This window comes from Pan paniscus, chromosome 13, assembly GCF_029289425.2.
Source record: "Pan paniscus chromosome 13, NHGRI_mPanPan1-v2.0_pri, whole genome shotgun sequence".
Lineage (NCBI taxonomy): Eukaryota > Metazoa > Chordata > Mammalia > Primates > Hominidae > Pan > Pan paniscus.
In genome coordinates, this window is record NC_073262.2 from 76,133,184 (window position 1) to 76,158,964 (window position 25,781).

Below are 25,781 nucleotides of genomic sequence, written 5' to 3' on the forward strand. Positions count from 1 at the left end.
ATTCCTCTTAAATGAACTTGGAAGGGACTGATTTCCATGAAAATGAAAATAAATTTATTAACAAATGAAATGGAAGAAATGTTTTTCGCTGAATAATATTAATGAATTAGCCAGTGGTTGGTGACACTGAGCAGCCGCCTATAAGAAAATGTGTTAGAAATTAATCTTCACTGCAAATATGCCCTCAGACACACCCTGTGTCAATAAGGATGTCCTATTATCCTTCCTGATTTTATAGCTCTCGATAATACATACTAATATTCAAATGTCGACATTAAAAAAAAATGGAACTCTAACACCAAGGGGTTCAAGAAATGATGAAACTTGAGCTCAAGTGAATATACATCCTTTCATTTGTTGCAAAGACCAGACTTATGTGGGTGGGTGAGTGACTCTCATCCTGGGGAGGGAGTGGGGCTGTCTGTGTGGCAAAGGTGATTCAGGGAGTCTTAGGGGGCAAGACTACCTCAGAGCCCTCCAGTGACTGTAACCCTTATCCCAGCCCCAAGAGAGGTGCAGGGTGTTGGTGGCTCCTCACCTTGTTAATGCTCTTTGCTTCTGATACTAGTGTCCTCTCCTTACTTGCTCCTCAATTGTTACTGCTTGGATCCCTCAGTTCTTCCCCATGGAATCCACCCCAGGTCAGATCTCAGCTCTATTCAGAGCTGAGGTAAGATAGAACATTAGAATTGGAATGAGGGTTGAACTGGGCAGGTGGTCCTGGAGACATCCACTTTTAAGGACTTTTTAAACAGAGTAGAAATGGAAGGGATGGAGTCAATTGTATTTAGGATGCATTTCATGGAGAATAATGTGTCCTGCTGGAAGGAATCTGTTGATGTACCCTTTAGGGTGGGGGAAAGGTTTGGAGAACTCTCTGGTGCGAAGAGCATGCTTGAGTTAACCACAAGTGGTGAACAAAGTGCCCCCGAGAAGGGGAGGCCAGCTAAGTTCAAGGCTTTGGTGTTATGCAAAGGACTGTCACAGTGTCCTCTTATGCGCTTCTCCTATGCAGCTCTCTCTTTTTTTCACTATATGAATGCTGAGTGATTCTTTAAAGGATATTGACTTAAAGTGGTCCCAAGTCATGACCCAGGAAACCCACATGTCTCATTCTGGCTCTTAGGAGGTGGGTTAGGTGGAGTTCTGGCAAAGAGAGGTGTAAGCTGGAGCTCCCCTGAGTTCTGTCTGGGCTGAGAGGCCAGGGGAGCGGATACACACTACTGTTGGACAAAAAGAGTGTGCGGGGTGACACCAGCCGCTAGTGAAGAGCAGAGTGAGCAGATACCTCTTTAAGTTAATTCTTATAAACTGGCCTTTTTTTGTGTGTCACCGTATGTGTATATTATGGATTAGATGTCAGAAAAGCAGTATCTTTCCTGAGAGATTCTTTTCTCCCTTTCTTTCTTTCTTTCTTTTCTTTCTTTCTTTCTTTCTTTCTTTCTTTCTTTCTTTCTTTCTTTCTTTCTTTCTTTCTTTCTTTCTTTCTAAAAATCATTTAGAAACAGGAACAATTTTCTGTTCAAATGGTTGCTGTCCCTAAGTGGCTTAAAAACTCCCAGTGGGAAGGACAACAGCCTCTCTGAGGCAGAGTGGCCTCTGTCTGTGAGAAATATTCACCTACGGGTATGCTTTTCTGGCTTGCTTTATCGCTGGCTTTGCAACTTGGAGATGTAACATAGCTTGAAATCAACCGTGTGTTTAGCCCTGCTTTGGTCAGCCCACCTAGTGACAGATTGGGCTGTTTTGTAGCCCTGCTGCTTTCCCGGGTCACACAATGCCATGGCAAGTAGAAGGACTGGGTCCGATTTAATCAAAGGCTTTTGATTGTACAAAGCTTAGAGCCTCGTTCCAACAGAGAAGCCTCTTCTGGGACAGGGGAAGAAAGGGCTCAGTGTGTAGCACATACACACTGGTTTAAAGCTCCATGCAGAGAGATTGATTCACCTAAATCTGCCTGGCAGCAACATCAGCAGACCACCACTGCTGCACATGGGTCACCCTGGGAATGGCAGGAAGCCAGAGGAGGGACACCACTTCCTTTCAGGGAGCAGCTGTCCGGACGGCATGGTCTGTGGCTCTCACGATCTCACACTGCCGCCATCAGGCTAGTTAACCTCCAGGTGAGGGTGAATTAAACAAGAACAGGTAGTATCACACCTTGGAGCTGGTACACAGGCTGGTGCACCCTTTTGCACTGTGAGTCAGGAGGGGAACAACTTCAAAGGCACACACTGGTAGCAGGGAGATCTGTGTTTCTAGCCTGACAGCCTCCTGACCTGAGGTCAGAAAGGAGAGTCAACCAATAGGTGCCTGCCCCTCCACCCCACTTTTTGTTTTTGCTTAAAATAGAGATAAAAATAATTTCCACTTTTCAGTCCCTTGGGGTGTACATCAGATGGCTTATATAATGCCTATAAAATAAAAACACTAAGACTCTCATTGCCTTTATTGATGTGCTGTGAATAATTTTCCAGCGAATGAGAAGTTTACGTTGAACGTTAAGTAAAGAAGAAAAAAGCAAAGTCCACATATAACAAAGCAGACACTGTAAGACGGACAACTAGCAACTTTCTCTGGTGGTCTTTGATTCATCTCATGAACTCATGGTAACCTGCGATGGTATATGTGTGGGGTTATATGGCTTTATGGGCAGACAATCAGTTATTTTAAGACAAGAGGTGCTCAATCTTTATTTATGAGTGAGACAATTCTTAGTGCTCTCTGATTCACAGTATTCAAGGGTGCTAGAGAGAGAGAACAGAGAACAGTTAAATGTGGGTGTGGTTTGAAATAATTTATGTTTGGCCACAAAGATATTTACTAAAATATCTTTTTCATTTAAAATGTACACAGCATGGCAGTGGTTACACCCGAATTGCATTTATTTATTTATTTATTTATTTTTTGAGACTGTCTTGCTCTGTCGCCCAGGCTGGAGTGCGGTGGTGGGATCTCGGCTCCCTGCAGCCTCTACCTCCTGTTTTCAAGAGATTCTCCTGCCTCAGCCTCCTGAATAGCTGGGATTGCAGGCGCCTACCACTAGGCCAGGCTAATTTTTGTGTTTTTAGTAGAGACAGGGTTTCACCATGTTGGCCAGGCTAGTCTCGAACTCCTGACCTCAGGTGATCTGCCCACCTCAGCCTCCCAAAGTGCTGGGATTACAGGTGGGAGCCACCGCGCCCAGCCCCCAAATTGCATTTAAACTCAAGAAAATTACAGTAGATCACTACAGTTTCTTGATGTACTTTCTAAAGGGTTTTCTGTCACTTCGGCCAGGCATGACCTGGTGTAGGGGAGTAGTTCATATTCTTTCTGTAGGTTTGAACAAACATCAGCATTGGGAAACTGGAAAACAAATTGAATACAGAAGTAAAGGCAGAAGGCTGTTTTAAGGAGAAGAAGCCAGTGCACTGGGACGGCTAATAAACACAAGAAAGGACAAAGAATCCACTTCCTGGCTGTTTTCTAGACTCGAAGAGCTCAGCGACACACTCAATTAAAGATCCGGTTGCTGCTTTCCCTGCGGCACTGTGACAGGGATAACAGAACAGCGTTTTCCCCTGCAGTTTTCTCACACCCATTTATGCCGTTAGGTAGGAGGCGGTTTTTTGGCCCTAGGAAGTGATGGAGTGGGGGTGAAGGTTTCATGAAGATCTAAGCTGGGGTTCATGTATGAGACAGGAACTATTTGGTAGAATACACGATAGGGTAGAAGCAGCCTCTCTGCTACCAACTGTATTCCCCCAAGATTAAAGAAGATCAAAATAGTTAGAAGTTAGTGACCGTCTCTCCCACAGGGGTTCTACGCTGTGCCTGTGTCCCGTACACGCAGGTGACAGACCCTTAGGTAAGTTAGCAGCTCTACTTGCCTGGCCTGCAAGGCAGTGCGGAGCTGGGAGTGTAGCCACGGCGGCCTCTTACTCCTGTGCTGCGTGCGGGCAGCTGGGGCTGAGGCCACCTCCCGGAGCATTTTCAGGCCCTGAGAGGACACAGAGGCCTGAAACCTTTTCCTGCGTGGCCTGCAGCAGTTTAGACCTGTGTCAAGAGCTGTCAGAACTGGGATGTCTTACAACTGGTGTAGGGGAAGGCAGTCACAGGTACAGGCTGAGTGCCATGGCTGGAGGCCAGATGGGAACATCACCATGCTGGTGGGTACCAGCAAGAAGAGATGAGGACAGCAAAGAATCAGGCAGGATCCCTACAATTCTGAAGATGCCCGGTGGACAGATGGAGACTGAGGACCCGAGGCCTCCCCCAATGGGAGGGAGCATAGATGACATGCCTCATCTGGGTGAAGGGGAGACTCTACGTTGACCAAATTTACCATGAATCCATTAGGCAAGCTCTGATCTGACTATGTTTCTATGAATTGAAAAACATTTTCCTTTAGAGGACAGAAGGGAGACTTGAGTTTCTATTGAGACAGATACTCAGTTCAGTTGCAGAAAAGTAAAGAGAGTTACAGTTTCTGAAAACCTGAGTGTGGAGTAAGAAATGTTAAGAAATATCATACCCATTTCAACACCAATTCAATACTGAATTTTAAACAGATATTTGGAGTAGAAGAGACACAGCCAAATGCTTGAATTTCATTTGAAAACCTTTAAGATACATGATTAGCATAGCCTCACAATTGTAATCTGTGTGAGGCTGAATTTATCTCATTTTCCTTTGAACCCTAAATTTAAAAAATTTATTTATTGGTTAAAATGCCTATTAATGGTTGCTGTCCCTAAGTGGTTTCAAAACTCCCAGTGGGAAGGACAACAGCCCTCTCAGAGGCAGAGTGGCCTCTCTCTGTGAGAAATATTCACCTACAGGTATGGTTTTCTGGCTTGCTTTATCGCTGGCTTTGCAACTTGGAGATGTAACGTAGCTTGAAATCAACCGTATGTGTATTGTATTTATATACACGTGTAGATACAGGGAGGATAAAGTCACGTAAAATGTCTTCTTTGACCTCAAAGGGCTTAAAGTTTATTGTTTTGCAAATAGCGTATCGATATTTCGCTCAACACATTTATGTCATTAGAGTAAAATTAAAGCAAAATGATAAAAAGATCATTGAATGTAAGTAAAATCAGAATCCTAGCTTAGACTTCATGCATATTTAATGTACTACCATTAAATGATGAAGTTCATTAGGAGTTATAAATACGAGAGGCAGCATGGCAGAATTAAGTCCACGAGCTCTGGAGTCAGGCTCCCTGGGCCTGGATCCACACACTCACTAGCTATGCGGTTTTGGGCAAGTTACTTAACCTCTCTGTCTTTCTGTTACCTCAGTTGTAAAATGGAAATAATCATAGGACTATGACCTCATAGGGATTATTATGAGATTAAATGAGTTATCATATATAAAACACTTTTAATAAAAACAACAGACAGAAAGAACACTAGATATATGTATGTATTTATGCATCTGTGTAATACATGGCAATGCATGTACTTTTTTTAACATGCTCTTTCTTTGCTGTAACCTAAAAGACTATTCTATTCAGTTGATGCTGTACTGCAGAATATAAATACATCTTTGGAAAGTCTTTTTATTTAATTCAGCAACTGAATTATGTTAATCCCATACATTAAAAGAAAGATGAACCAAATCATCCCCTTAATATTGTTTTTGCACTTCTGCTTCCACTATGAAGTCCCACTGTTTGGAAACTGCCACAAACATTAAGAAACATAGACAGTAAAATACTTTTAAAATGAAGCACCAGATTTAGTTAAATATATGTCTTTTTGAATTAGCTGTGTGATAAGAAGGAGCTGGTTGATAAAGGACAAGAGAAATGCTAAATACGCATCATGACAAACAGTGAAAAATTAAGGATTGTAACTAACATTAATTACATTCCAGTAAGATGAATAGGCTGCTCATCATTAATGAGAACATACACCTTTGTCTAAGTTTCACATCCACCTGTGATGAATGTGCTAATGGGGATAAAATACATCATAGTAACATTTGAATTAACAGCACACTAATAGATTGACATATGAGTATGAATAAAGCATTTAATCATAGAAACTATACCACACCCAAGAGCAAATTTTTCCATCTCTCCTACATCACATCCAAGTGAGTGTAGGAAACATTAGAGACTTATTTTAAATTATATATTTAAGACACTATCCACATTGTGTAACACTACAGAAAAAAGAATTTACTTATTGCATTCCAATGAACTTCACTAAGGTGAATAAAAAGATTCAATCTAACTCTGATGAGATAAAGGGACGTCAAATCCTGTGTTATGCAAGCTATAGCATTGTGTCTTGTGTATGTGCTGCCGATGAAATGTTATCAGTTTAATACCAAACATAAAGTGTACTGAGCTAAGGTCAGGCTTCTGTTTTGGGGAGAGTTCTATGAGAAGTCAAATCTATTCTTTTTGTTGCTATCTGATATCATTTCTATAGCTGTAGACTAGTACCTCATAAATAAGGCAGTGCCACATTATTTTGATGGATGTTGGATTTCTAATATATTAAGTAATATTATTTAAAGTTGCACCCACTGTGATTAAATATTCTTGGAGGAGAGCAATTATGCATATATCACAACAATGGGGATAATAAGCATATGTGTATAATCTAAATCCATTTCTGGTGAAGAAAATAAGCATGCTATGTGATATTTTCAAGCAATCCCAAGATCATGTATAAATCACTCTAGTCTTTATTCTTATTTAAAAATTGTGAGTCAAAACCATTTGATTGCATAACAATAATAGCTAGAAGCCCTTTGAAAAGTATTATAAACCATCAATCATTTATTCAGCCACTGAGCTCCTATTAGGTCATGTACAATGGCAGTGCTCAGATAGGTATGTGGACACTGAAGACAAGGTTTTGGCCCTCGAGGAGCAAATAGACTCACTGTGGAGGACAGAAGTACCAAAAGTGTGCTGAAGATCTCAAACACAGACTTAAGCTGTGCGGATCCTAGCATGGAGGGAGGGAATTGCTTGGAGGTAGGGTAATCACTTACAAGAGGATAGAAGGATATTCTGTGGAAAAAGGATAATTAAAAAATTTTTAATTGACAAATAAAAATTTTATAGATTATGTACAACATGATATTTTAAAATATGTATACATTGTGGAATGGTTAACTCAAGCTATTAGCATGCGTTACCTCACATACTTACCATTTTGTGGTGAGAACACTTAAAATGCACTCTCTGCATTTTCAAGAATATAATACATTGTTATGAACTACAGTTACCATGTTGCACAATAGATCTCTTGAACATATTCCTCCTATCTAACTGAAATTTTGCATCCTCTGACCAACACCTCTCCCCTACATCCCAGTTGCAAGACATTCCAGTTCTGCCAGCTCTTGACACAGGTCTAAACTGCTGCGGGCCATGCAGAAAAGGGTTTCAGGCCTCTGTGTCCTCTCAGGGCCTGGAAATGTGCCCGGCCTGAGTTTCAGTTTTTTAGATTCCACGTATAAGTGAGATCATGCAGTATTGGCCTTTCTGCTCATGGCCTATTTCACCTAAAAAAACGTCCTCACAGTTCATCTGTGTTGATGCAAATGTCAGGCCTTCCTTATTTTATTTTGTTATTTATTTTTTTAACTACTCCCTTGAAACGGCATGAAACTTCCTTATTTTTTTAAGGTCAAATAGTATTTCATTGTACATAAATGCTACATTTTCTTTATTCATCCACTGTTGAACATTGAGGTTAATTTCATATCTTGGCTATTGTGAATAATGCTGCAATAAATATGAGGGTGCAGGTATCTCTTGGAGATACTGATTTCATATCCTTTGAATACGTTCCCAGTAGTGCGATCACTGGATCACATAGTAGTTGTATTTTGAATTTTTTGAGGAACCTCCATACTGTTTCCCATAATGGCTGCATTAACTTACATTCCTATCAACAGTGTGTGAGGTTTCTTTTTTCTTCACATCCTTGCCAAATCTTTTATCTTTTTGATAATAGCCATTCTAACAGGTGTGAGGTGATATGTTATTGTGGTTTCAATTTGCATTTTGCTGATGATTAGTCACGTCGAACATTTTTTCTTAGACCTTCATCAATTTATGTGTCTTTTGAGAATTGTCTGTTCTCCTTTACCCATTTTTTAATTGAGTTATTCAGTTTCTTGCTATTTATTTGTTTGAGTTCCTTATATATTTTGGATATTAAGTTTTTGTATTAGTCCATTTTCATGCTGCTGATAAAGACATACTTTATCAGCAATTGCCAGCAAGACTGGGCAATTTACAAAAGAAAGAGGTTTACTGGACTTACGGTTCCACGTGGCTGGGGAGACCTCACAATCATGGCAGAAGGCAAGGAGGAGCAAGTTACATCTTACGTGGATGGCAGCAGGCAAAGAGAGAGCTTGTGCAGAGAAACTCCCATTTTTAAAACCGTCAGATCTTGTGAGACCCATTCGCTACCACAAGAACAGCATGGGAAAGACCCACTGCCATGATTCAATCATCTCCCACTCGGTCCCTCCCACAAAATGTGGGAATTATGGGAGTTACAAGATGAGGTTTGGGTAGGGACACAGAGACAAACCATATCAGTTTTTATCAGATGCGTAGTTTGAAAATATTTCCCCCATTCTATAGGTTGTCTTTTCACTCTGTTGACTGTTTTCTTGATTGTGCAGAAGAATTTTAGTTTGATACAATCCCATTTATTTATTTTCACTTTTGTTACCCATGCTTTTGAAGTCATATAAAAAAAAATAGGCTGGGTGCGGTGGCTCACTTTTGTAATCCCAGCACTTTGGGAGGCCGAGGCAGGTGGATCACTTGAAGCCAGCAGTTTGAGACCAGCCTGGCCAACACGGTGAAACTCCATCTCTACTAAAAACACAAAAATTAGCTGGGCCTGGTCTCGCACGCCTGTAATCCCAGCTACTTGGTGGCTGAGGCACGAGGATCACTTGAAGTTGAGAGGCAGAGGTTGCAGTGAGCCGAGATCACACCACTGCACTCCAGCCCAGGCAACAGAGTGAGGCTCTATTTTAAAAAACAAAACAAAAAACCAAAACATCATTGCCCAGACCAATGTCATTGAACTTTTTTTTTTCTTTTTCTTTTTTTGAGACAGGGTCTCATTCTGTGAAACCAGCCCAGGCTGGAGTGCAGTGGTATGATTTTGGCTCACTGCTGCCTCAGCTTCCTAGGCTCAAGTGATTCTCCTGCTTCAGACTCCTGAGTAGCTGGGATTACAGGCGTGCACCACCATGCCATGCTAATTTTTGTAGAGACAGGGTTTCACCATGTTGCCCAGGCTGGTCTCGAATTCTTGGGCTCAAACGATCTGCCTACCTTGGCCTCCCAAAGTGCTGGAATTAGAGACACAAGCCACTGCACCTGGCTAGAGCTTTTCTAAAAGGGAAAAATTGGAGTTCATCATGCAGCTTTTCTTTTTTGCCTCCTTCCTGAGACTTATGCTCAAGGGACTAAAATAAGACCAACATTAAAAGTAGTCTCCTAAAATGTCTTGACCTAGAGGAGCTCAACAGTGTAGCCTAAAAACAGAGTGCATCTGAAGTCCTTCATCCGCTGGGGGTTACAGGCAAAGTCCATGGGAGTGTGGAACAGACAGAGTGGGAAATTGGATATAAAAATCAAATCTACACAAATAATTACAATGAATATATTACAGTAACAGAGGTAAATAAAACATGCTATAGGCGGACAGAAGATAACAATGAATCCTGTTCTTAACATTTGTAGACATTTTCACAAAGGAGATAATATAAGTTGCACCTTGAAAAAAGGATAGGAGTTCTTCAGATAGAGGAAAGAGGAGAATTCCTAGTAATGGAAGAGAAGGCACAAAGCCAAGGCCATGGATATTTAGAAGAGGACAAAGAGTTTGATATGATTGGCATATAGGCTGCATGAAGCTGGAAGTGAGAGAGATAGGACTGGCTATAAAGTGTAGAGTATATCATTTAAAAATATATATTCTTGTTTTTGAGAGAAAATAATATTCATCTGCGTATCTATAGGAAGACAGTTGAGGAAAAACAAAGCAGACTGATTTATTTACCTATTGTATAGTGCCTTCATTTTTTTCCCAACAAATACATGGAATATTTTCAGCAAATGTATCAGATTTGAGCTAGTTGCTGAGAATTATCATAGGAAACAAGGGACAGTAGGGACAATGTCTATCCTCCAGAAGCCTGCAGTCTACTGTGGATCAGAAGAAAATAGACAAGGAGAGTCAGTCAAAGGAAAAACTTGCTGAAGCTATGATGTGGTAGGCCTAGGTGTTACAAGCCACAGTAGGAGAACTTCAGAAGTCTGAAAGTGAATGGCATATGAGGTAAACTTTCTAGAGGAGGAAACATTTAAGTTGACATAAGAAGGATGGTGAAATTGGATAGGTAAAAGTACAGAATTAGGACGGGTGCAGTGGCTCACGCCTGTAATCCCAGCACTTTGGGAGGCTGAGGTGGGCAGATCACAAGGTCAGGAGATCGAGACATCCTGGCCAACATAGTAAAACGCTGTCTCTACCAAAAATACAAAAAAAAAGTTAGCTGGGCATGGTGGTATGTGCCTGTAGTCCCAGCTACTCAGGAGGGTGAGGCAGGAGAATCACTTGAACCCGAGAGGAGGAGGGGTTGCAGTGAGCTGACAGTGCGCCACTGCACTTCAGCCTGATGACAGAATGAGACTCTGCCTCAAAAAAAAAAAAACAAAAACAAAAAGTATAGACTTAAAACAATACATTTCTGAGGTCTTAAATATCTTTCTACTCTCCACCTCATCGATCCCAGTGCCTTACACACAGTGGGCACATTCCTACTAGTCGCAGCTGCTATTGTTGCATTAACAAACCCCTCCAAAACCTAGCCATTTTATTTATGGATTCTATGAATTAGATATTTGACACAGCAGGAATGGTTTGTTTCCATTCCATGATATCTGGGGCCTCCATGATATTTGAGAAGAAGCCAGGTGTGACCAGATGTCTAAGGGCTGCAATCATCTAATGGTGTCTTCATTCACACGACTGGGTGATGCTGGCTGTTGGTTGAGGCTTTAGCTGGACTGTCAGCCAGAATATTCACACATTAACTAGCTATTGGAATACCCAGAGGTGCCCACTGGATGGCATCCACCTATGTGTTTGTTGATTGGTGTTGGCTATTGGTCAGAGCCTCAGTTGGACTGTCAGCCAAGATACCTACCTGTGATCCTTCCACATGATCTCTCCACATGGGCCAGCTGGGCTTCCTCATGACACGGCAGCTGGGCTCCAAGAGCAAGTGCCTCAAGATAGCAAGACAAAGTGCTTGGTATTTTAATGATGTAGCTTCAGAAGTCACACAACATTCGTTTCACAGTACTCTCTTGTTCAGGAAGTCACACTCTCTCTGATTCTCAGAAAAGGGACACAGACCCCTCCACTTGACAGAGGAGTGTCAAGGTCACACTGGACACAGGCTGTGTGGGATGGGAGGTATTGCTCTCGCTAGCTTCGGAAAACATGATCCGCTCTAGCACTCAACAAGTATCTGTTGAATGAATGAATAACTTGTAAAAATTGTGTTTGAAACTAATGGCAGATAATGAAAGACTAACAGACCTTTTAAAAAGGAAATTTCTGAGGCCACAGCAATCACTTATTAAGAAGTTGTCTCACTGTGATTTAGACATGTCCATCATGTTAACTACTTAGATCAGCATTTCCAAGAATCTGTTAGGTAGAATAGTCTTATGGAGAAAAATTTCATAATCAAATAAAATGCACAGAATACTGCATCTATTTGCCCCTGTATCAGTTATCTATTGCTGTGTAACAAACTACCCCCAAATCACTGGCTCAAAGTAGCCACCATTTTATGGTTCTCGCCTCTGTGGGTCTGGAATTTGGGCAGGACTCAGCAGAGACAGTTCATCCCTGCTCCTTGGGCTACTAGGTGGGGTGGTTCCACTGGGGTTAGGCATCTCAGATGGTCTCACACTCACATTTAAAAATTTTTACTTTACCTTTTCTTCCTGCCCCCTCCCCCAGCCCAGAGTTCCTTTATAGCCTTATTTAAAATCAGTGCTCCAGAGACTACAGAAACGGCATGTATTTAAATTCTGCTCCAATTGTATTTGTCTGGGCATCAGAGGCAACAAATCACCCATGGCAGAGTTAGCTGTGTAATATCAGTCAGTGTTGAGACAATTGTCCCGACTTTGGTTTAAAGCTGAAGTCTGCAAAAATGGTGTACAGGGCACTCTGTGGGATGTGCAGTGCTGGTTATGCCTTTGCATATGCGTGTGGGTGTGCATGCACCCCTTCTTCCCCCCATACTCATGAGGCATTCTTAGAATGATGTGATCTCCCCAATCCTTTCATTTTCTTCCTGTGAAGGGAACTCAGAGAATGTAACTTGTGACCTCCCTGTGCCCTTTTACCAACTCTGCCCTAGAGAGGTGGGATGGCTTATTTGATTGGCCAATTTGAGAAGAATAGCTGGGCTTGCTTGGTTCCTTCTTTCCTTTCGGGCATGTTGCTCTGCTCCCTCATTGATGTAAGCCCCTCCGGCAGGACCCCTCTGTACTGCTTCCCAGGGCTGAGAGCACAGGACTGACAGATCTGGAGTTAAATGTTAACGTCTACATTCCTGAAAGGCCTAATACTCAATGTCTTCCAACTTGGCCTCCATCAATTATAAAGATAACATTTCCATCCCCATTATTGTTCTTTTGTTTTATTTCTCAAATTGTTCAGAGCTAGGCTGAAAAGAGGGTGAGTATTGAAGGGACCCCTTTATAGATTGAGCATGATGTCTGGGTTCAAAGTCTAGTTCCTTTTCTTGTTGGAATGGTGACTTTGAGCAAGTAACTTAACTTCTCTGGAGCTCACTTTCCTCCTCTATAAAATGGGAATAATAATAGTACTTATCAAGTTATTTTGAAGATTAAATAAAAAGCACTGATAATACTGTAAAACAGTCAATATATTTAGCTATTATGTGTTCATTTATTCATCCACTGATCAAATTATATTTTAGGTGGATTTTTCTGCATGCTATGGATAATAAGAGAGAGAGGGTGGCTACATTTGTATCATTTAGAGTTTAGTCGGGAGAGAGGCAGTGAACAAGTAACTAACCACATACACCATGCACAAGAACATTTCAGAGAGTGATAGATGTTATGGAGTAAAACGCCAGGGGATCAGGTGGGGTGTGGAAAAAGAGTGCTTTAGCTGGGGTAGTCAGGGAAGGTCTTTCTGTGATTCTCATGCAGTAGCTGTTTAGTTGGCTGAGTGAGGGCCTCAAAGGAGAATGGATGGTTAGTAGCGAAAAGCACAACTACCCCTGCAAAGGCAATCTGCAAAGTCTGTAACAGAACATTCTTTTGCTTTCCTCATGAAATTAAATGCTGTCACTTATCTCAAAACAGCTGTGGGTGGTTTTGTGCAAAAATTTTGGGATAGTCTCTCGGTTCTTCAGATGGTTTCCTTTGCCTAAGAATGATTTTCGGGGTGTGGGGATTAGTTCCTTATCAAGATTAACAAGGCATCGAGGGCTATCATATAGTCAGAAAAGGAAGTGCAGAGGGTTTAGTGAAACTTTCAGAGCTCTTCCAAGGACTACAAATAGTAACCTAGTAAAATGGGTCAGAGTGTTGGGAGAGTGGCATCATACTCATATAGGTAAGCAGAGAGGTTAACAAAGAGTTAAAGCTAAAATCTCCACAAGAGGAAGCCGGAGAGGAACACCTTGTTCACCAAGCTGTCCAGCTCCCAACTCAATGGAGGGTAACTCCTGGCTGGCTGAGGTTTAATTTGTCCTGCTGGGTGTTCACAGAAAAAGCTTCTTGCTTGGCATATGGACATATGGGTCTGTTTACTTTGACTCTGGCTACTGGATTTGTTGGGGGTATATACCAGTTCCTTGATATGGTAGTGCCCCCACTCTCCCTATTATGTTGTTTCACCAATTTACAAATCACACTGGCAGATTCTTCTTTAAAGGACATATTAAGAGCATGTGGAGAAATGAAAATCTTAATGATCAATATAAGTTATTTAACAAGAGGGCTAATAAAAGACATCCAGGTAATATCCAAATAAGAAAAATGACAAGTAACTCAACAATATGTACTAGAAAGGGCACAGATCTGGGTATTAGCACCTTGGTTCTAGCTCTGCCACCTGTTAGCAGAGCAAGTAAATTGGGAAGAAAACTAAGATTTATTGGGCACCTACTATGTGACAGATTTTGTGCTAGTAACTTTCTATAAAATATTGCATTTAATCTTTACAACACCTTATAAAATAAGTATTAATCCTCCCATTTTATAGATGAGGAAACTGAGGTATGGTGAAATTAAGTGCTCACACAATTAGAAATGGGAGGCCAAGTTTGAAGCTTAGGGCTGTCACATCTACAAGTGAGCTCTTCCTAGGATACTATGTTTTCATTAGACTCAATACTGCCTTTGGTTACTTTTACATTTTCCCATGGGGCCATAATGTACACTCTCTAATGCTTTCTTCTAGTTCTAAAGTTTACTCATGGCTGCCTGAGGTTTTAGTTGAACCTAGAACTACTTCTAGTTCTAAAAATACTCCTCTGAGTATTTTAAAAATATTTATAATCTGTTGGTTTAAAACACGTTCACAAGTTCTTTGACATTCCCTTAAAAGATAGAGCCTTATTTCCCTCCCCTTGAATGCAGCTGGGCTTAGCAACTTGCTTCTAATGAATGGAACAAGGTATAAATGGCAGCATGTGATCTTTAAAGCTAGGTTATAAAAGGCAATACTATTGATTTTTCTTTGCTTTTTCTTAGATTTCTTGTGTTCTGGGAAAGCTGGCCATGCTGTGAGGACACTCAAGCTGCCTAATGAGAGGTGCCTTTGGTGGGGAACCCAGGCCTCTTGTCAACAGCCATGTGAAGGAACCCCAGTTAAACCCTCACATGAGACTGCATCCTCGGCCAACATCTTGACCATGACCTCATGAATTTCTGACCCAGAGAAACTGTGAACTTATAAGCAATTGTTTTCTTAATCCACTAAGTTTGGGGTATTTTCTTACACAGCAACAAATAGCTAATACAATAATAAAGGGGCCAGGTATAAAGTCAAACATGGTCTTTAAAAAAGTGTTATATACTCATTGAAGATATATTAAGGAAATCTGAATGGATTAGTCAAAAAATACAAGAAAAATGAGAAAGAGAAGTTTATAAGGCCATGTCAGACTTTTAGCAGCACCAGTCCCTTAAGTCTAAAGTTTTGGCCCGACAGTATTCATGCCTTTTTTGCTGAAAGACATCAGTAGGGTAAGAGAAGATTTGGCATAAGAGTTTGGGTGAATTCTATCTATTTGTGATTGTCTTTAGTGCTCTGCTCATAGAATACAAATCTCTGGATAAGATGGGAGGAGAGAAAACTTGATAGTGTTGACTTTCTACCCCACTGCATTCATAAAATCTAGCTAGATTGTATCTGCAATATAGAATATCAGTGTTGGAAGCAACCTCAAGAACCATCTAATATTTTCTTTAAGAGATTTAGGAATGGGAGCACTAAAGCGTAGTGGTTGTCCATAGTCACGGGGCAGGTGGGTGCTTTTCCTGAGACTCCAGGTGGCTGAATTCCAGAGCAGTGCTTGTGCTTCTACTGGAGGCTGCTTAGGGTCCAATTGCTGAAGTGACTTCTGTAGGTATATTTATCTGAGCAGAGGTGACAAAGTGGCTTCCAGTGCTTCTACAGGTTCTCCATACTTCTCTTCTCACACACCTTGCCATGTGTCTTGGGTAGTAAGATTTGCATTTTGTTGGGAAGCCTCTCCTTTGATCATAAGGAAGCCTAAAAGATCACTGATGTAAGCTAAAAAGAACTCAGATGGGAATTGATGAAAGCAATTCAAATGTTGGAGAAACAGCATTGCTCAACAAAATGCTCCAGAGTCACTGATTTTAATGGCTATTTCCTTAGAGAGGGTGGCCTTCTTACTACTGGAGGATTGACTGGTGACATTCCTAAGAAAGACATTTCTAGAGAAATTCTGAAACTGACTCAAAGAAACACGAGACTTCATTTTCATGGACTTAAAAATAATTTTAACATCAATCATTTAATGAAAAAGAAGTAGTGTGAACAGGAAGTAGCACAAAATACAGTGTTGCTGTGGAAGGTTGGTGCATGCTGTTGGGAAGTGGAAGCCGAGGAGGTTGTGGATGTGGGGAACAAGTACTCTGTAAGGACAGGGAGAGTGGTCAGAGGGGCAGAGAACCAAGAGAGCCACTCATCCAAGCAGCCCTAATACGGGCTCTTTTGAACTGGCGTAGTGCCCCAAACACTAAAGGGGATGAGATGATGAGCTCCAGCTGCTTCTCCTGATGGTGTCTGTCCAACATGGTGATTCTGGGACATGGACATTTGCATGCTTACATGTGTGGAGGGCACCCCAAGGCTTATCATCACCCCCAGATCTCCCTGAGGTTTTCTTTACAGGCTGGCATCCCTAGCAGTGCATCTGGAGTGACTTTCTGGTTACTGCCCTGGCCTGGAGGCCTGGTTTCCTCCATTAAATTTCACCATCTTATTGCCAACCCAAGGGTATCAGTGCCTATTGGCTACATTATATGATACTGTCTCCCAGGACCTAATCCGCTAGTCTGCTAAAAAACAAACAACCCCTACCCCCCAGCAAAAAAAAAAAAAAAAAAAAAAACCAAAACAAAACAAATAAAAAAACCCTGCTTAGCCACATCTACTCCCCTGATCAGTGGCTTTCTCCCTGCTCTCCTAACGCATGTCTTTAGGGTCTTCATTTTCTCCTCTGGCTGACACTCTTCCATGCATCCATTTCCTTCTCCATTAAAAGGGATTTAGCAGTGGTCTCTGAAAACATGTCCAGCAGAATGTCCACTTTCAGCTGCAAGAGACTGTTCTCTTCCTCCAGTTGCTAGTTCTGCCTGTGAAGGCACTGGGCCTCCCTCCGGTCCACACCTCCACTAATCCCTGTCTCTGCTATCCACCGGCCATTTTCAAACTTCTGGCTTCGTGTTTGTTTTTGTTTTATGAACATTTTCCAGGTTCATAGTGGGAATTCCATAGTCCAGGCCCAGCTCCACCTCCTGGGTTGACCGATCAAAGGAATGCAGGTTGGAGAGAGAAGCAGACTTCCAAGGAGGCATCTCCTTGGGACTAAAGATACCCCCAAAGAGGGGCATCTTTGGCTTGATGATGGAAAAGCCAATGCTCCCTTCTCCTGACATATCCCAGAAGCCAGGGTCCAAGCATACCTCAAGACTTCCTGCAAGGACCCCATCCAAGTCCCCATCACCCACTGTGACCATAGCCTGCCAGCCTTCCTCATGGATTATTCTAATTATTAATTGGGAATAAGCGAAGTGAAGACAAAAGGTCTCCAGAAATGCTGGAGACATTGTCGTTGACTCTTCTCTTACTCTCACACCCACTTTTGGTCTCTCAGCAACTCTTCCTAGCCCTAACTGAAGATTATGTTTATGTATGTGTGTGTGTGTGTGTGTGTATATATATATATATATATATATATATATATATATATCAGAGTGATAAGAGCTATTATATATATAAGAACTAATATATATATCTCCAAAATTCTGAAACTTTTCACTACACCCTACCCCACTGCCATCATCTTGGTCAAAGCCACATTTCTCACCTGGATTACTGTAGAATACATTATAGCAATACTGCAATTACTAGATTACTTTCTGTAATAGATTATTTTCAACTGACCCCCCACTTGCACCTTTGCTGTCTGTAATCTATTCTCAACACCACGGCAGAATGCTCCCGTTGAAAGTAAGCCATTTCTCCGTTCAAAACTTTTCAATGGCTCCCCACCTCACTCAAAGTGAAAGCCCAAGTCCCTTCCGTGACCTACCAGGCTCTGTGTGTCCTGGCCACAGGGCTGCCCCACACCCCTGTCATTCATGACCATTCTGAGCTCATCTCCTGCCTCTCCCACCCTTTAACTGTTCCAGCCACACGTGTCTTCTACTGGTGCTTGAATGAGCAGGCATATTCCCATCTTAAAGCCTGAGACTCCCATAGCTGCACTGGCTCAAATTTCAACCCCTTCAATCCAACACTTTCTACCCCGACTCCTTGCTTTACTTTTTCTCCTTAGCTCTTATCACTATGAAACATACTATATATTTAACTCATTTTTCTTGTTTGTTGCTCTTCTGGTGGTCCAAGGGAGAGAAGACGTTGGTGTAGACTGAAGAATTTGCAGTGGAGATGACGAGAAGAGTCTGGATTCAGGATAAATTTTGAAGGTCATGCTGACAGGACTTGCTGTGGGGTTGAATGCAGAGTCGAGAGAAAGAAATCCAAGGAGATGACTCTGGTTTTGATCTGAGAAATTGGGTGTATGGTGGTACTAGGATAGGAAAATAATTTAGGAATGATTTTTTTTGATAGAGAAGATCAATAGCTCAGTTTCAGCCGTATTAATTTAAGACACCTATTAAACGTACAGAGATGTAATAAAGATGTATTTATACATGCAAATCTAAACCTCAGGAAAGAGATCTGGACTAGTAAAATGAATTTGGGCATCATCAACATTTGGATGATATTTGAAGACATGGGGGCTTTTGGAATCACTAAAGAAAAAAGTGTAGCCAGAAAAGAGACTTATAAAAAAATTGCTGGAGGAGCTAGTGCTTAAAGATTTAGTTTAGGAAGGAATAGATGATACAGAAAAGAAGAAACTGTTTGAGGAGCCCAGCTCATGAGAAGGAGAGCAAGCTGGGAAATAGGGCACAAGTTTACCAGAGCATGTGACTACAGATATGAATAAGCTTGTGGAATGAAGGTGGGAAGCTGAAATGGTTTTCACATGATTGCATCTATATTTCTGCATGAAATATACGACAAAGTCTTCGGCTGAAGTTGAGTGGGAGGAGATGTTGGAGATTTGAGGACTGAGGAGAAAGTGTGTAATAGTCATCTTGGGAGTAGGTTAATGAATTTACTAGGGAAGTTTAGTTGTCAGATAGTGTTGAGTGCTCACTGAAGATTTTTGGTCATAAATTTGAAATGGGTCCTGATAGCCTTGGTTGTGTGATTTTTCTCCAGCAACACTTAGCCGCTTGGGTATGGGGGTACAGTAAGCGATTAGTTGAGTTGAAGAAGACTTGGAGTGGGGAGAGGGAGAAATGGAGAGTTTCTATTCAATGGGTGTAGCTGCCATTATGCAAGGTGATCAAGACTGAGAGATCTGCTGTACAACATTGTGCCTGTGGTTAGCATTATTACATTGTATATTTAAAATTTGTTAATAGCGTAGATTTCATGTTAAGTGTTCTTACCACAATAAAAAAATAAAAAAAGACAGGTTCCCTATAATATCAAATAACATTAGATTTGGTTGCAGACCTGAGAGAAAATTTCTAACTCTCGATATACATATTAAAAAATAAAAGTAAAAAGCTAAAGCGTAAAAATATAAATAAACCTTCAAATAAAGGTTCAGAAAAATAAAGCTCTGGAAAGCAGATTTGGATAAATGGACTTTATAAATCAGGAAATAGAATAAAATGTACAATAGACGGCCGGATGCCGTGGCTCACGCCTGTAATCACAGCAGTTTGGAAGGCCGAGGTGGGCGGATTGCCTGAGCTCAGGTGTTTGAGACCAGCCTAGGCAACATGGTGAAAACCCATCTCTACTAAATACAAAAAAAGTTAGCCAGGCATGGCAGCGTGCACCTGTAACCCCAGCTACTCGGGAGGCTGAGGCAGGAGAATTGCTTGAACCCGGGATGTGGAGGTTGCAGTGAGCTGAGATCGCTCCATTGCACTCCAGCCTGGGCTGGATATTTGAGCAAAGGTTGGAAGGAAGGGACTGGAATTGACATACAGATATCTCAGGAAGTGCAGTCCAGGCAGAATGACAACAGATGCAAGGTAGGTCTGTGGCTAAAGCGAGGTGCCCTGGGTATCTCAGAGGGCTCATACTCTCTGCAAGGGAAGAGTAGTAAGAGAGGAGGTCAGAGACATGATGGGGGGAAGGGATCAGATTGCATGGAGCATGTGCCAGCTTGAGGAGGGCTTTGCAGGTCATTGCAAAGATTTGGCTTTTACCTTGTGTAAGATGGGAAGCCACTGGAGGGTTTGGAACAGAGATGAGACATACTCTTAGAAGGAACACTATGCCTGCTCTGTTGAGAGGAGACAGAGAAGGGACAAGATCGAGGGAGGGAGGCCAGCTGGGAAGCTCTTGCAATAATCCAGGTGAAAGCAGATAGTGACCTACACCTGGCTAGTAGTGCTGGCGATGGAGAAGAGAATCTGGCCAGAATTTGGATGTGTTGTGAAGGAAGAAGAAGAAGTGTTTGCCAATGGGCTGGAAGTGGGACATGAAGCAGAGAGGAGATAAGGGAGAGTCTAAGAACTTTGTCCTAAGCAACTGGAAGGTTGGAATAAATATTTACTCAGGTAGAGAAAACTGAGGGGTAGTTAGATTTGGTTTCAAATCAGGTTTTGGTTTTGTTCATGTCAGGGTTGAGATTCCTTTTAGACTTAAAAGCAGAGGTGTGGAATAAGCAGTTGGCTGTATGAGACTAGAATTCAGGGTTCTGAGCTCTAGTTCAGTTCTATTTTATACTGAAGATAAAAAAATTTGAAACTCATCTTAAGCCATGAGACTGCATGAGATCTTTACAGGAATGTGTGTGAATAGAGGAGAGAAAAGGCCAACAATACAAGAGGCATACCAATGTTCAGAGGTCAGGGAGATGAGCAAGGAGGTCAGGGAGATGAACAAGGAGAACATGGTGTCTGGGAGCCAAAGGCTGCAGTTATTGGCAAGGGCAGGGTCTAGGTTTCACATGGTCTAGGTCTAGCGAAATAGTGGAACACTATTTTGAAGATGATATTTTGCTAGACCTAGACCAACGACCATGTGAGTGAATGGCTGAGGTGGGCTGGAGGAAAAGGTCATTGGAGCAAAGGAGGACAAGGAGGTGAGTCTCAGGATGTTGGTTGAGTCCAAAGTCAATGATGGGGCTTATGGCAGTAAGTCATAAGCTGACATCACCCATGACTCCATGAACCAGGAGGCAGCCAGCACACAGCAATGAGAGGCTTGTGAGGCTGCATAGTTTGGTGATTGGCTTCAAAAAAGCTGGGGTTTTTGAAGGAGAAGATCAGACATTTGAGAAGTTACAAGGGGGCACCAGATGAGCATTTACCCCTCTCCCAGCCTTCAGGTGCATGGGGAAGAGGAGAGGCAGTCTTTAGCTGAGAGGGCTGCTGGAAGTAGAATCCTCAGAGGACAGCCTGGCTTCCCTGGGCAGGAAGATACATTTATTTTTAAACTTATTTTTATTTTAAATTTTTTATTTTAAAATTTTATGGGTACTTAGTAGGTGTATATATTTATGGGGTACATGAGATATTTTGATATAAGCATGTAATGCATAATAATCACATCAGAGTAAATGGGGTATCCATCCCTCAAGCATTTATCATTTCTCTGTGTTATAAACAATCCAATTATACTCTTTTAGCTATTTTAAAATGTACGATAAATTATTGTTGACTGTAGTTATCAAATCCTAGACCTTATTCATTCTATCTAACATTTTTGTACTCATTAACCATCCCCACTTCCCTGCTCCGCTATACTTCCCAGCCTCTGTAACCATCATTCTGTCTCCCTGTGTTCAATTGTTTTAAGTTTTAGCTCCCATGAATGAGTAAGGACATGTGAAGTTTGTCTTTCTGTGCCTGGTTTATTTTGCTTAACATAATGTCCTCCAGTTCCATCATGTTGTTTTAAATGACAGGATCTCATAGGAAGATACATTTAGAAGTGGAAAAAGGTGTAGGAAAGTTTGCCGATCAGTGAGTTCCTAAGGGTGCCCTGGAAAAGCTTGGGAAGAGAGGAGGGTTTGTGTTAGATTAGATAATACCTGTCTGTTGAGGGATGATCTGCTGGTGACCCAGGCTAAAGTGTGTGTTGGGAGGGTGGGTAGCGGGAAGCAGCCACAAATGGCTGGTATTGGTATGAGGTATTTGAGATTAGTCCAGAGCAGTAAGGGGCAAGATCTCCAGGCAGCTGATCTAGCCTGAGGCTGGAGACGTCATGGCAGGAGGAAGACAAGATGATTGAAGACCCTCTTGAGGCTGGTCACACCCCATGGGTAGGGTGGTGGAGAGTAGAGTAAATCTCTCTATGATAGCTAATTATAATATTGCTATAGTCATCAAGGTTGAGGGAAATTTATCAGCAACTAGGCCATAGACTGAGAGAAGTTTATCTGCAACTAGGCCAAAGACGGATGAATTGCTTTTTGTCCCCACCCACTGACTATCCTAATAAGTGTTGACAAATATGAACCAAACTTTTGCTGATAAAAAGAAGAGATATTCAGGGAAACCTGGAGAAAGAAAGAGGTGCGCATTTTACAACCTTCCGGAAATGGCCAGACCACTCTTTCCTTTAGTTTTCATGGTAACTGTTGGCCAGTAAAGTAGAGCTGCCCTGGGCTTCTGCGTCTGTCTTATCCCCATCAAGGGTCTACTGAGCAGGGAGATTCTACAGGCTTATTTGACAACAAAAGGTTGGGATGGCCAAGAGTTGCTTCTTTTCCATTTCTTTCCATTTACTTTCATTTTCAAGCCTCGTTCACTGTGGCTATAGGACTCTATTGCTCATGAAGGGCAAAGGGGCCCTTCTCTGTTTTCATCATGTGGGTTTTCAGAAGGGCCCCTGGCCTGGCAGTTAGGAGGTAGGACCCAGTTCTGACTATTTTCCTTACCTCACTTGTGACCTGAGCCAGGTCACTCATCCTCTGTAGACCTCAGTCATTTCACCTGAGGTCCTTTTCACCTCTCACATCCTATGTCTTGAAGTTACTTGAGTCAGCAGGAAGTGAAAGTAGAATCTGCAATGTCTTGGTACAAACTAAGGAGAGAGCACAGGATTTTAACTCAGAATAAGAAACTCATTATTCACTCTAGGGTTAATCACTTTATAGCAACTTGACTAAGTGACATCACTTCTCTGAATCCATTTAAAAATTATATAAAACAGGTTGATATTTGCACTTTCCTTGGCTTCTTAAGAGAGATTTTGATACTATAAATAAGATTATTAGTAGGGACAAATATGGAAATGATAAAGATGCTTCCAAAATTCTTACAGGTACCATTAACTGGCATAATATCATTGATTGTTGATTGAATTGGCAACCAATCAATCAGTAGTAAGCATCTATTTTTTCCATCAAAGTGTATTTATTGAGGGACAGGATTATGTTGGGGGAATATAGATAAAGTAGAATAACATAGTAGTATCTCACAGCTGGGGTCACCAAAATGAGATAACTTGTTTAAGGTCATACACTACTAAGAAGTAAGTTAGGATTTGAACTTTGATTTGTCTGCCCCAAGGTTGATGATCTTTCTAGTCAACCCCCAGCCCCTTCTCATATTTATATGTTAAGTAAGTGGCAGGCACTGTGCTAGGAATTAGTGTTGTCCTGGCAGCATTTGGCACTGGAAATGGGATCTTATTTCAGCCAATCGTTAGTTGTCCCATGAATTAAAACCGGCTGTATTATTTTGATTCTTGGCTTAGTCTTAGAGCCTTATGATAAGAATTAGAAGCTGACATGACCAACTACAAGGGTTCTTCAGTGAACATTCATGTCCTGCAATAAAACGAGCATCTCAGGTGGTCTTTTCTCAGTGGGTGAGTGGTATTCCACATGTTCCTCTCACTGATAGCCTGTGGGAACATGGAAGTTACAGCGTGAAGTAAAAAGTCAGGACAGCTACAGAAAGCCTTGTCTGACCCAAATCTACCCTTATATGGGATATGTGGATATAAATATTCCACATAAATAATGTCCTTGTGTCATTCACTTACTTTTTGCTTTTTAAGAGAACCAGAATCACTGTGATTCATACTGAAACATAGACACACATGTATCCACACACAAGCCCACACTATCATGTGGCCAAATTACCAACTGCCCAACCTTCATCTGACACCTGTGGAAAGAGAAATATGCCTTGTAGAGAGTTCCCAACTTGAAAGAGTCAATTGGTATAAGTACGGGCTTCATGACCTCAAATTCACGGGGTTTATTTCAGGCAAAATTGTCTCTTTTTTATCAAGCAAGAAAGTGGAAAACAGTACAGTGTATCTGTTTAGATTCTGGCGTCTGAGGTCTTTGTGGACTTGAATGCTGATAGGGCGATAATGCATCTAAACATTTAACCCAAGGGCTGCCAGATAGCAAAATTGTAATTAATTTACTAATTTAATAATTTCTTGCATCTTCAAGTAGACTAAATAGCTTAATGACTTGGAGTAAACCAACTTAAGAAATTAGTGTCTTCTACTAACTATGGAGTTTTGGGGACAAGGATTCATCTTTCTATCTCCAGTGCCTACAGTAGTGCCTGGAAGTGAATGGTTTTTTTTTTTTTTGTTTCTTATTTAGTTTTCATTTCATAATCACAAACTTAACTCTGCCATCTAACTAGGCATGGAAGGGAACAAGGAAAACATGGAACCCAAAGGGAACTGCAGCGAGAGCACAAAGATTCTAGAATACTGCGAGCAGATGGGGTGGAGGGCTGCTCTCCTGAGCTGCAGAAGGAATGGTCCAGTGGTTAAGACAAAACACAAGTCAAACTTATTCGAGTTGTCCAAAGTCAGGAATGGTGACCTTCTTGCTGGTCTTGCCATTCCTGGACCCAAAGTGCTCCATGGCCTCCACAATATTCATGCCTTCTTTCACCTTGCCAAAGACCACATGCTTGCTATCCAACCACTCAGACTTGGCAGTGCAGATGAAAAACTGGGAACCATTTGTGTTGGGTCCAGCATTTGCCATGGACAATATGCCAGGACCTGTATGCTTCAGGATGAAGTTGTCATCATCAACTTTCTCCCTGTAGATTGACTTGCCACCAGTGCCATTATGGTGTGTGAAGTCACCACCCTGACACATAAACCCTGGAATAATTCTGTGAAAGCAGCAACCCTTGTAACCAAATCCTTTCTCTCCAGTATTCAGAGCACAAAAGTTTTCTGCTGTCTTTGGAAACTTGGCTGCAAACAGCTCAAAAGGCCCAAGGACTCACCGTCGACAGAGATGTGGAAGAACACGGTGGGGTTGACCATGGCTGGTAATACAGAGCTCCCGACAGCAGCATCTGCAAAGCACTCAGTGAATGTTTATGGAATAAAGTGGAGTCCTGTTCCCTCAACCTTGCTACTACGTTTCCCACATTCATTTTCCAGATAAATTCCCAGACAAGTTAGGGAGGGATGCTCTGGAGAAACATACATTTCTCCAAATCCATTGGTAGTAGAAAATAACCTTGGACACAGGTCTTCAATGAATTGGTATGTAATTATTCAACATCTGAGTCAAAATGCAAACAGTAGCTCCAGTCTACACAGAGTAATCCGAATTAAATATAGCCCATATTTGTTGTGCTGACATCCATGTTGTTGAGAACACGCATATATATGATGCAGCTCAAATAACATAGGGAGAACAATGGTTAAAGTCTAAGGCTCTTGGCTGCCCTAATGAGATGGGGAATGGGGAGTTTGGGCATGGAGGTGCTCATTATGTGAAAGATAATATTTCTATTCAGCATCATAGAGCATCCATTTCAGCTGAGATCTCACTCTGGGAGCTCCTTTTCCTTGCAAAATATAGAACATACACATTCAGAGAGAATGCTTAGAGAGAGAGGGGAAAGCTCTAAGCCTGTAACAGTGGG

General features: G+C 41.7%; 1 pseudogene; it reads right to left on the reverse strand.

Moving 5' to 3' along the window:
• Positions 1-23,938: 23,938 nt before the first annotated feature.
• On the reverse strand, positions 23,939-25,176 carry LOC100992004 (peptidyl-prolyl cis-trans isomerase A-like; annotated as a pseudogene).
• Between the last annotated feature and the right edge of the window lie 605 nt (positions 25,177-25,781).